The sequence below is a fragment of the Chelon labrosus genome, assembly GCF_963514085.1.
Source record: "Chelon labrosus genome assembly, chromosome: 5".
Taxonomy (NCBI): Eukaryota; Metazoa; Chordata; class Actinopteri; order Mugiliformes; family Mugilidae; genus Chelon; species Chelon labrosus.
Window position 1 is genome coordinate 15,884,023 of NC_140341.1, and position 9,627 is coordinate 15,893,649.

Consider the following 9,627-nt stretch of genomic DNA (forward strand, 5'->3'; position numbering starts at 1 on the left):
ACCTAATGTGTCCCCTCCCCAGCTGAGGTCTCTGCCTCACAGCTGCACATTAGGATGCCCATACTGTACAGTGCATTTGTTTTGACCTTTCAAACAGTTCAGCTGCTAAATGCTCACTTTCAGGGACGCCATTCACGAGAGGCCTCCAAACATTTTAGCAATCCGCCAAACAGGAACCGACACAGAGCTGGTGCAACGCTCTGTGCTATACTGCTGTACGCATTGGGGAATTCTACAAAGGATAATGGGAACCCGGTTTGTGTGATTAATACGATAAACGAACAGCGGGGAGATAAAGACTTCCTCGTGGCTCACAAAGCATCTAAATTAATTTGATCATTAACGACGCGGGGCTGTTTCAGTTTGCTTACAATTCTCTGTTGAACGTATGGTTTTTAAATCCTCATAATTTGCAAATCTGATGTTAACAAACAGCCGGCACAGGATAACTCGATTTCAGACCAATATCCAGATGAAGAATCACAGTAGGTCCATTGTTTCCGAAGAGGAAGAATCTCCCTTCATAAATCAAACACACCACAGATGAGGCACCTCCGTGGAAAACCACCAAGAGCCAATTAGCCCCGTCTCTGATCCGGGGCGGTCTGATACTTCTTCATGTGCCTCAGACAGTTTGGATGAAAGGAACTTCTCACGGAAACACAGGCAATTTCCTCTGTTATGCTGATCAGCGAACGCACAGACAGAAATAGCATCGAATACATTAGGCATCTGCTCCACCTGTTAAGCGCGGCTGAATGCAGCTGCTTATGGTCATAAAGAAAAGGAACTAATGAAAAAAATAACAATAATAATCAGTGAACTGGGGAAACTGCACAGCTGTAATACTCAACCTGTTCATTTCTAGCATAGCGAGGTTAAAAGGTGAAAATTGCATATCAGGTTGAATCTCCGCTGGGAGCAGGGGCGGAATGATAAACAGTCCAATCAATAAAAATGTCAGGTGGTCATGGACAAATAAAGACAAATACGTAGAATACGAATACCGGCTGATTCTAGTTGAGGACTTTCAAACTACAATTTGTGACTGTTCAAAGAGTCGAGTAGCATCCACCCCATATTAAAATGCCACAACCTGTAAGGCTCTGCAGAGTGACTCAATGTGCCTTTGCTGAGAGTGATACATAGAATAAAGAATGTTGTCACTTCCACTCACGATCAGGCTGAGAATTGGTTTGCCGCCACAGAAAAGACACAACAAGATGGGCAAGGAACTAATTGCGCCTGAATTTTTTTAAGTGATCGGATTTTTTCGAAGCTTTATTTAAACACCATTCAGAAACAGCTGACGACACATGTCCAGAAGGGCACAAGCCGGCAGTCTTTTTCGGACACGCGCCGAAGAGCGGGAGAACATGTCCGACGATTTGCTTCAAACGCAACCGCAGTGTCCCGTGGCAGCGGGACTGAGAGACTCAGCGTATTCTGGACAGTTATGTTTGTCCATTTGGGTTTGTGGCCCAGAGGCCAACGTGAGTGGCAGAGGATATTAGGGTCAGACAGAAGCGTGATCTAAGGCGACTACGGCTGAAGCTTTGACCGATAAAACCCTGCTGCCCTGCTGATCCCCGGCTCTCCTCTCCCCGAGTCCCTTTTAAAACAGCTGATTTCAGTCATTCCGCCACACTCTGCCATTTAAAACTCAGCCGTGCTTAAATTTTGCAAGTGCTGCCTTTGGATCACGTTGCTCGCTTTAAAAAAATAATAAGCAGAGTGTAACCACTTTTTCACAGTTGCTAAACAGTGGCGGACGACAAAGCTTTGCTCAGAGACATCAGAACGCTGAGGTTTTATTCAGAAATGTTTATGTAAAAGTCTTGCTTTTCTTATAAAGTCTTACACTGGAGATTGTAAAACATCATAAACTGATTTTACAGTACAGTGGTGGCACTTTGTAGATTTTGCTGAGGCCTGAATTAAACATTAATAGCTCCTGGCTGGATCCAGACCAAATGCGTGTGAGCACCCACTACAAGAAACTGCCCACAGACCTCTGCAAAGTTTTGTTTTGCGTTACATATACCTGCCTGTGAGCCACCTGAGTACCCCAACTTCCCTCATCCCGTATCAGCGCGACACTAATTATGCTTGGGCTTGGGCTGCGGCTGATTTATACAGTGAATTAAACAGCTTTTAGGGAGAGAGTTTAAAGATCGGAACGCTGTTTCGCTATGAATATTCAGTGGTGTGACTAATTGGAATAACAAGTGAAGTGCTACCTGGCTGAGTTGTGCTGTGCTTTGAAAAAGATTATGGTTTTGGTTTCTCCAGTTTCACTACACCTGCTGATAAAGTTCAAAGTAGCACTGGGAGGCTGTAGCCTAGTCGGTGTGGAGTGCATAAAACAACATAATGGGGACACTGTCAAGATGCTTGACGCTGTAGTTACCGCGTTCATGGTTAACCTGCAGGTTATTAAACGTGCCCATATGGGTCCTCGGCAGGTCATGTTTGGTACATCCATTCATCTTCTACAGGCACTTATCCTGTCCAGGGTGGATGTGGGTAGAATTTCTCCCAGCATGCACAGGGCAAATGGTTAGGTACACCGTGGACGTTTGCCAATCTATCACAGCTGTTGTCATTTTTTACGGTTCTTATCAGCATTATTTTTATGGCTCAGCTATGGCAGGATGCTTTCAGGTTGTCCCCATGTCTCTACAGCCGTCCAACCCTTTCTTGTGAACATGATATCTCAGGAACGTCTCACCGGAATGTCTCCAACTTTGGCACAAATGTTCATTTGGACTGAAAGGATGAACGGAATAGATTTTGGGTATCAAAGGTCAAAGGTGTATTTTTGGCCATACATCAACTAGTTTACACAAAACCTGTGAACATCTAAACAGAGTTTCTTACAGTTTGGCACAAATGTTCATTTGGACTGGTCAAAAGTCAGAAACCAAGGTCACTGCGTCTTCCTGTCCATCCCATTCTTGAGAACACAATATCTCAGCAAAATTAATTTCGCCACCTAGTGTTTTGGTGGCATGATTGCATAACTAAAGTATTTCCGCCTGCCTCTCCATCTCTGCAATTTTCGAATCGATTGTTTTGCGTCAATAAAGATGGAACACATTGAGGAAAGGTTAACTGAGGAGGTTTGGAGAAACATTTGTATGACTCACTGAAAGTTTCAGTTGCCATTGTTGAAAGTGAAGCAGGAAATAGAAACAAAAACTAACCCCACTGGCAAAAAAGACACTGTGCCGACTAGCGTTTGGGCGGCGTTGTTACAGAGTGAGCCAGACCGGTGTTGGCTACATGCGTAGGTTACAATGTTTAGTCCCGCAGAGGCATAATTAAATGCGTCTAAAACTGTACGCTGCTTTCTGCTTCTAACCGTCGCTCATGTGTTGTGTGAAAACACAAAATAAGAGTTCTGTGAAAGTTGTGAAACACCATTTGGTTTCAACCTCACCACTCCCGCATAAACATACTTCGGTTACATTTGGGTAACCCACGACCCCAAGTCTCCAATCAAAGCACAATTAATTTTTGTCAAAATGGTCGATGTAACACTGAAGTGGAATGCTAAAACAAATTTAAGAAAAGGTACCTTCTAACAAATACATGTCTTTACATTCAAAACACTCAATAACTACCGTTAGTGTAGACATGGCAGTTACAGTATGAGTTTAACTGAATTTTAAAATAAGCACAGCAAACTACTCACTGAATGACAGTGAAGACGCCGAGTTCATTGTCATCTGGGTCCATCGTTGATGACAAGTCTAGTCAAGTTTAGAGCAGCGCTTGTTTCTGTTTTTCCATCCAGGCCTTTCAAGCCTTCTCCACTGATGTGCGCTCACGTCCTTTTGTCCTGACTCAAAAGTTTCTCAACGCTTGATTTGGACTTGCTATAGTCAACTGAGCTTGTCTGACTAAGCCATTCAGTCATTATTACATACAGTGCCCCTGTCCAAGTGAGTGGCCAGTGCCCTGGGGGAGGAGACCGAGCTTGTCGCTTCTGCCTCAGTAATGAAATAACATCACATTCCGGGCCAGTGCATCAGAAAACACAGAGAGATCAATGCTGAACAGCTGGACTCCAATGGGTTGCTGTGCTGGTTAAGGCTGCCTCAGTGCCTCTCAGGAAAACATGTTCTGTTTGGGTAACTTCACCTGTGGTGCATTCATATTTCAGCCTGATTCTACTGGACATAGCAGGAGAATTAAAATATTTTTGAGTGCTCCCAGTTGGGGCACAGACTGATATAAACATCACTGTTTGTGGTATTATTACAGTACTTCAGTACACAACCAAATTACAGCGTCTGAAACATGTATCTTATTCTTGTATGGGGCATTTGGAAATGCCATGTGTTTTATCATCCACGAGAGCTTAAAAAATTAAGCTTCAGACATAATCCAAACTCTATCACTATCTGCCTGCCAACTGTCACCCTTAACAGAGCCTAACCTAAATCCCATATAAAGCACAGAATTAGATCTTAACCTTAATGTTATACAGTGGCATCAGGTATTGTTTTTATGCATTATTTTGATTATTTCATTATTTTTGCATACATGCATTATATTGTCAAATAATGCAGCTTGCCACAGTGTTCTTAATCTAATAAATGTATGTTTATATACATGTATATATGTACATATTTGTCCACATTTTGGGATTTTTATTTTTTACCCCCATAATGCCACGGCATTTTAACATCATGATAGTTCCCGGCGGATTATACCATGCATATTCTCTCATGCATGAATGGCATACACAGTCTTCCATTAGTTATGAACAGAGGCACGTGTCTTTGCCTCTGCAAGCAAATGGAGCTGCTTGCATAACACATCCCATGGCATGTACACACGGCATACTTTTCCAAGTGAAAACTCACCTTCCCTTTTAACAACAGCACAGCGGAACAGAGTCTGTTTTTCACCCAATCATTTCTTGCCGTACACTGTACGTGTAGCGGCACGATAACAGTAATTCGTGTGCTGGGCAAATCGTGCACGCGGCTTCTGTTTATGCATATCCAGTAGCTAGGCATGACCATATGGCCACAGTGGAGCGCTCTGTGAGGTTGAAGCAGACAAAAGCAGACCTTTCTGTGAGATAAATACTCTGCATGAATCCATCCAATCATGTGGCCTAACACTCGCCCCTGGGCCACAGCGCGCTGCATCAGTGGCCTGTTTTTTTCCGTGACACACGGACCGCGGCACTTAGAGCGGGGACAGGGAATGTGCAAAGTGCAACGACCCCGCACGACGTACACGACGAAGAATCAAATTTAGCACGTTGTCTTGGGGTCACAACAGTGATGATTTAAGACGGCGGTGATAGGCAGTGTGTGTTCTGAGACTCATCTGATTTAATGTGCTGCTCCCTGAGTGTGGGTGGATAGCTCATTTGTTTTCTTAGAACAATGTGAAGTGCCATCCTCCTTTGCAAATTGCTTTGACAGCTTGACTGCAAAGCACAGTTTTAAGAATCTGATTAATTAGTCATATATACATGAACAAAAACACCACGATTCTTCCAAATAAGTTATAAGCTAAAACCAACCCACCGAAAGCAAGAAAAATGCACTTGAGTATTGAAATAAAGCAATAAGTTGATTTTCAGTCCATCAGAGCACATTTGTGCCTCACATAATAACAGTAGAAGTGACTTTTCCATTACTTTATGGAGCAGAACAAACAGTAGATGCGGTCATTTGCATAAAATGATGAGAGTAGCTCCATGCAGAACAGGAAAACTCCTATTAATATAATAAGAGTCACTGCTTGGACCAGACTAAAGGTTGCAGATCTATTTGTAAAACCTGTCCACTGAATTCATTCCAATAATGTGATTTACACTATCTATCTACAAATCTGAATCTGGATAATTATCTTTGCTGCAACCACAGAAGAATGCCGAATAGGTAATTAATCATAATTAATTATACAAGTTGGAAATCTATTAAAGGGAGTTGGACAAAGCTCTCGCGCTCATTAAGTCTGGAAGGTGTGCTTACTGTTTAAACCAAACATTAACATTAAAGTGCACTATTTAATGAAAGGGCCCGCTCAGAAAATCGCTCGTCGCGATCGCTTCTCGGCTCCAATTAACCGCCAATAATACAGAACACTAACAACCCAAGCAAGCATTAAAAAACAAGCTGTTAGATATACTCATAGCACAGACAGGAAGTACACAGAAGTCAATGGCAGTCAATGAGATGCCAGGATATCACATTCCTCAAATCAGATAGCCACTCTTGTGTCAACACACTACAGAAGCCCCTCCCTGCTGCCCTGGGAGGATAGGATTCACAGCATCCAGCAATTATCTGTAATGTGGGAGAAAAATCAATGCGCCCATGGAAAGCTGCTAAGGTCACCAAGTCGACGCTGTCACTTGAATCAGAAGCTCTGCGTTGCTGCGGGACGGGCTCCAAGCCTCTGTGAGAGCATGCATCATTTCTAATGCCATGGATTATGGCGATTATTAGCTTGACAACATGGAAGATAATTGGTTTTTGTGTGTGATCATGGCAGAATGGAAAATCGCCACATATGTCAGTCATCTATGAATACTATATACATAATCATTTCATGCACAACTTAGTTCATTTTGTTTCCTCTAAAGAAAGTTTATTTTTAACTGTATTTTCAAAGACATTTTAGAATTATCACTTAAGTAAGAATTTATTTTAGTTTATCTTTGATACGTCAGCACCTAAAGAAAGTATGCATCTTTTTGTAGTTGCAATAAAATTCCCTATCAATAATCTAAACTGGTGTGGTAGTAGATTGGATTTGATACACAATCAGATACCTCAACCCTAAACAATGATTAACGCTCCTTGACGGGTGTCTCGTTCGTCAATCATTTTTAACTCATTTTCAAACAAAAACAAGACACGAGACATCCTCAGACTCACCTCTGCTGCTCTTGGTTTTTGTCCAAACTGCTGCCAATGCAAATTTCATTATTGCCTGTGCTGTCAATTTCCATGGCTTCTCTCTCTGGTAAGAAACTCACAACTGGATCTGATGGCGGTCAAGCTTAGACTGTGTCCTCGTTCTGGCTCAGAAGATCCTGGAAGTGGAGTAAGGGGAGGGGAGTCCTCCTTGAAACATTGATAGTCTGGTGTAAATTCTATTAACGGCAAGAGGATATTGAGAAGAATGAAAAATCAATATCTTGTGGCCAGTAATGTTTGAAGGATTGGGCTTAGTGGAAAAGTGAGACGGCACGGCCCGGCCCTGACGCAGAGCCTGCTCCTGTAAGTGGTTAATCAAGTGCTTGTCTGACATCTCGATTGCATTTTCCTCTCACCATTACTCCCATTTTCCCCCCTTCGCTGTAGAGATGATGCGATATCAAATGTAAGAGATGGCAATCAGAGTAATAACGGCAGCCACCAATTTGATAGAGATGCACTCTTCTAAGGAGATGGAAGATGATGTTTTGTCTTTAGTTCTCAGTTTTCAAAAGATAAATGCATCGCGTTTCAATTCCGCGCCAAAGGCATCAACACCACGGCTGCACGCGCACGCACACACACACGCGAGCCATGTGCGTGTTTGACTATCAAAGTGTACAGTCTCCTGGAAGTGATGAGGTGTCTGAGGTGACTCACCGAGTTAAAATTTTGCATCTCGTCTGTGTTAAAGGGAACCCTACCATTTTGTTGGCACTATTAAACTGTATCTCCTGTCCACATGGAGTCATAGAGTTACAATTTGAGACAGAACCTGTCAATTTCTGTTTTCTAAGAGTTGTTTTTCACTCTCTGCTCACTAATGGCTGAGAAATACCTATCATAAACAGGAAAAAAAAACAAAACAAGGGCAACATTTCCAAAGGTGCCAAGTCACTCTCTTTCCGTGGCACTGTTAGACAGACTCTCATAACAATGTGTATTAGTGAAATGATCATAACGCTGCAAAGCCATGGGCCGCTTGCACGAAATCTGACAGTGCACCAGCACAGACCAGTGACAGAAAGGAGGCACTGCAATGAGCCGAGTTAGGCTCGAGATGCAATGTTCCTCCATTTAGTTTTCTTGTATAGCTGTTACAGTTGTTATTCTATAGAAATATGCTCTGTCAGCAGAACGTGCATCTGGATGGTGTACAGTAGCTACACGGTTTGACCTCAAGGTCTGTCTACTTAATTTTAATACAGATTTTTGCTTCATGGCATATTTATGGCACATTTCAGGCTTCATTGAATACAAAGGCCATGCTAAAAATCACCTTTATGTTCCCCTATTTCATTTTTCACAAGACAAGTGTTGATATAAAACGTTCCTGCATTCGATTACCTGCGAGACTGCATTGTTAACAGCAGTTAGTTTGTCCTCAAAATTCATTTTGATGACTTTGAAACAAGGTAAACCGTAAACTTTAAAATATGCCACTGGAAATATATTGCAGTTAACATAATGCAATGCCTGCAAGGGTGAATTTTGCTGCTTTTGTACTGCATTGTACTGTAGAGGTATTGCTTTGTATACGTCTGAATCCCCTGTGAGTTGACTATAATTTAGTTTGGAACAGGAGGATATCATATGCATCACGATCTAATATCCATCGGCATCATACCGCTGTATTTCCTGACTTTGACGCCATGAAGAGAGGTACCGTGTCAAACTACATTTTATGATGAATGCGCTTGTGTTTAATCAAATTACCTGCAGCAAACCTTGGGCTATGTAATATTGCAGCATAGCAATATCATAAAGGGTGCACAGAGAGAGGCGAGAGGGGTGTTAATAGGAGCCTGAAAGCTAATTTTGATCATGTGCCCCAAAGGGGGATTAATCCAAGGTAAATTCCGCAAATGAATAATTAGAATTACACGTCGTGCCTTGACTCAGCTGGTGCATGAGAATCAAGCACTAATGCCATCTGGTGGCTGATCATCGAGCTCGAACAGAAGCCACTGTCTCTCAGCGCAACGATGAGTCATACAGTCTTACACGTTCAGTCGGCGCACACGAAATTAGAGTGCTTCACATTTAGTGTTAACCTCTTAAGACAACCAATAAGCCCTGCAGTGCGACCTCTCACCGTGTACGTGTAATAGCCGGCGAGGAAATTCCCCCGAGAGGTGAAAAACGTGGTAGTTATTTTAAATGTGTGGTCATTATACCCACATCACACATCTGAGAAGAGAACCTAAATGCTGGCGCAGAGATGTGTTTTGCTTTCATTTAATAGCCCTCTCAAAATCTAATGACACTAGAGAACTGACCTTATAAATCACTTGAAAAAAAAATACCTCCCACATACATCCCCAGAAACCTGTATAGTTCTAGAGAGACAGCAGTATCAGCAGTATCACTACCGGCAGGCTGCAAGTTGTACGGCTCATTATATTCCTACAGTATAATTCTGCACTACACTCTTCCATCATTCATGTTCAAAGTCCGAATATTTAACACTTTGAATGTGAATCTATGTTTTAAGATCCCACACAGAGGACCTGCGTGAACCGTTTCCTCTGACATCCTTCACTAGTGGATGAGAGCTGCACCTACCCCTCTGAGAAATGACATAACGGGAAGTCTGATGGGAATCTGCTGGGAGTCTCGCTCCAAACCTCGCCACCACCAAATAAGTGGATCAAACGCAGGGGCCGGCCTCTTA